General features: G+C 42.4%; 1 long non-coding RNA gene across 1 annotated transcript; it reads left to right on the forward strand.

The window, feature by feature from the left end:
- The first annotated feature begins 7 nt into the window (after positions 1-7).
- Positions 8-2,307, forward strand: LOC145720037 (uncharacterized). The gene is made up of 3 exons (XR_014142761.1): positions 8-761; positions 1,061-1,209; positions 1,306-2,307. It is a non-coding gene; the product is annotated as an uncharacterized LOC145720037 (long non-coding RNA).
- The last annotated feature ends 1,315 nt before the right edge of the window (positions 2,308-3,622 follow it).

A 3,622-nucleotide genomic window follows, 5' to 3' on the forward strand; every position in this document is an offset into this window, starting at 1 on the left:
AAAAAAAAAAAAGAACTTATTACTGTGATTATTACAATATGAAAACTTCCTTGTTTCTCCCAGGTGTGCCCCTTTGATCGCGTCGTCAGGCAGTACTGTGGCAGCTGGTCATTTACGTTACCTCCCTTCCCCACTGGACAGTTGTCTCCTTTAGCACAAGACTGATTTTAGCCTTTTGGCCTCTGGACACCTGAGGTCTGGCTCCCTAGGCCTCTGGGTCACAAGAGGGGGATGGAGCAGGGAGAAGAAGGAAGGGATGCCCAGGGCCGTAGCTGGGGGCCCCTTGGCTCTGAGGACCCTAGCCAAGTAACCTGTGGTGGTGTAGTATGGCCTCGTGACGCCTGAGGTCACAGGGGTGGAGTCATTTACTCACTGGGCAGAATCGAGGTTGCTCCCAGGCTCGCTGATCGGCCGGTCCTCCCCAGAGCTGCTTCTCAAACCTAGACCTGACTTCTTGTGGCTTGGGCCAAAGTCACAACCTGGGGATCCATGGACCAAATTTACCCTCCTACAGAAGACTCTCCACCCCCGACATAAGTCTTTCAAAGAATTGGAACATAATTCGCTCAAATGTCTTGATTTCTTGTTTGTCTTCAAACACTGGGAAGATCTGATGACTGTGGGCTTTTATTTGTTTGTGGCACCAGGCACTGGAGCGGAGTATCAGCCCCCTCGGGCCATGCTGGGCTCCATGGCCCCCACCTCTCCCTGCTGACTTACATACAGCCTTTTCCTCTCTAAGGAGCCAGGACGGCCACTGGGTTTGTATGCTACCATTTTATACAGTGGTATCAGACTGTACCGTTCCTTTTTGGTTCCTTTTGTACACTTCCATCCCAAAGTATATTTCTCGGATTGACTCATGTTGATGTTTGTGGAACAAGTTCGTTCTTTTGAACAGCTATATGGTATTCCATTGTATGAATAAACCACAATGTACTTATCCATTCCCTCACTAGAACCAGTGGGTGGTTGGGTATTAAACTACCCATTTCAGAAATGGTTACAGATTTGAGTTTTCGATTCCTTTTTTTCTTAAAGATTTATTTATTTATTTTAGAGAGAGAGAAAGAGCAAACAGGGGCAGAGGGACAGAATCTCAAGCAGGCTCCCCGCTGAGCTTGGAGCCCGACGTGGGGCTCGATGGTCCCTGAGACCATGACTTGAGCTGAAGCCAAAGTCTGACACTCAACCAACTGAGCCATCCAGGTGCCCATGGTTTTTCAGGTTCTTAAATACATTTTGATAAGTTACTTTTTTTTTAAACATTCACTTATCAGAGTTTTCTTCTTCTTTTTTTTAAAGACTTCGTTTATTTACTTGAGAGGGAGAGATAGAGCACGAGCAGGATGGAGCGGCAGAGAAGAGGGAGAAGCAGGCTCCCCACTGAGCAGTGAGCCTGAGGAGGGACTTGATCCCAGGACCCTGGGATCATGACCTGAGCTGAAGGCAGATGCTTAACTGACTGAGGCACCCAGGCGCCCTGGTAAGTTATATTTTTAAGACATATTACCTATTCCATCTGAAACTAATGATGTACTATAAGTTGGCTAATGGAATTTAAATTAAAAAAAAAAGACATTACCTATTCCGCGTAAGATTTAAAATTTACTATCCTGAAGTGGTTCATAGTGCAACCTCTCCTGTATCTATAATATGGTCCTTTTTCCTTCCAATAGTTTTTATTTCTATTCTCTCTCTCTCTTTACATCTTTTGCCAAAGGATTTATTAGGCTTTTAAAAGACCCAATTTTGGGTTGGAGGCCCCTCTTTCATTTGTTCTCAATTTTATTGTTTCTTTTATTCTTTCTTTGGGATTTTTCTGTTTTGTTTTATCCCCCTCTAACTTTCTGAGTTGACTGCCCAGCTCACTGACTTTTGGTCTTTATTTCTAACATGTGTATTTAAGGTTATGAATTTTGCCTTACGTATTCCTGTAGCCATATCCTCCCAGTTTTGTTATATGGCGTTTTCATTTCTTCTTTGACTAGTAAATGCTGAGAAGTGTATTTTCAAGTTTTTTTTTTTTTTAATTTATTTATTCGAGAGAGTGAGAGCGAGAGAGATCAGAGGGAGAGGGAGAAGCAGACTCCCCGCTGAGCAGGGAGCCCGATGCAGGACCCGATCCCAGGACCCTGGGATCATGACCTGAACCGAAGGCAGCTGCCTAACCAACTGAGCCACCCAGGCGCCCCTATTTTCAAGTTTTGAATGCATGGGGATTTGCTTATGTTTTGTCTCACTGAGTTCTCTCTATATTGTAATGTAGCCAGAGAATATGATATGCATGATAGTAATTTTTTGGTATTTATTTATTTATTAAAGATTTTTATTTATTTATTGAGAGAGATAGTGATAGAGAGCACGAGAGGGGGAGAGTCAGAGGGAGAAGCAGACTCCCTGCCGAGCAGGGAGCCTGATGCGGGACTCTATCCCGGGACTGCAGGATCATGACCTGAGCCGAAGGCAGTCGCTTAAACAACTGAGCCACCCAGGCGCCCAATTTTTGGTATTTATTAAGACTTGTTTCTAACTTAGCATGTGGTCAGTTTTTGAAACTGGTCCATGTGTATTCTGTAATTATCACATATGGAGCTTTATGAGGGTAGTTTATTTCTATTTTGTTTTTTAGATTTTTTTATTTTTTTAAATATTTTATTTATTTATTTATTAGAGGGTGGGGGGAGATTGAGAGCCTGAGCAAGGGGAGGGGCAGAGCGAGAGTGAAAGGGAAAAGCAGACACCCTGCAGAGTACAGAGCCCACCGTCAGGCTCCATCCCAGGACACCGAGATCATGACCTGAGCTGAGATCATGACCTGAGCCAAAATCAGATGCTTAACTGACTGAGCCACCCAGGTGCCCCAGGATTTTTTGTTTAAGTAATCTTTACACTCAACATTGGGGTCCAACTCACGACCCTAAGATCAAGGATCCCACGCTCTTCCGACTGAGCCAGTCAGGCGCCCCTATGAAGGTCGTTTAAATCTTTTTTGTCCATACCAATTTTTGTCTGCTTGATCTAGCTCTCAACTGGTGGGGGAGGTATTTTAATGTCTTTCACTGTGATTGTGGATTTGTCAAATTTATTTTCATAAGTCTGTAAATTTTTGCATTGTGTATTTGGAGACTGTTGTTATGGGCATACACGTTTAAATTCTTTTATCTTCTTGGTCAACTGATCCTTTTAACATCATGTAGTGACCCTCTTTATTCCTACTAGTGTTTTGTTTTGTTCTGTTTTTGACTTAAAGTCTGCTTGACTATGTCCATACTAATGTGTGGGACACACCTGCACACCAGCTTTCTTTTGCCTTGCATGTTTTCCCCTCATTTCCTTACATTTAGCCTTTCTGAATCTTTGTATTTTTAGGTGAGCCTCTTGCGAATAGCAGATGGTTAAATATTATTAATAGCATATAATCATATAACCCTTTAATTGGCAGGTTAGTCCATTTGCATTTATTGTGATTACTGATGTATTTGAATTATTTATGTCATTGTATTAAATTGGTCAATACCTTTTATTCCTTCCCCCAACCTTTCTTATAATAATTCTATTTAAAGTATTTTAGAAATTGTCATTCAGTATCCAGCATGCATTTTTGATTCAACAAAGCCTA

The sequence above is a fragment of the Leptonychotes weddellii genome, unplaced genomic scaffold (assembly GCF_054177405.1).
Source record: "Leptonychotes weddellii isolate Sample4059 unplaced genomic scaffold, ASM5417740v2 HiC_scaffold_9491, whole genome shotgun sequence".
NCBI classification, from domain to species: Eukaryota; Metazoa; Chordata; class Mammalia; order Carnivora; family Phocidae; genus Leptonychotes; species Leptonychotes weddellii.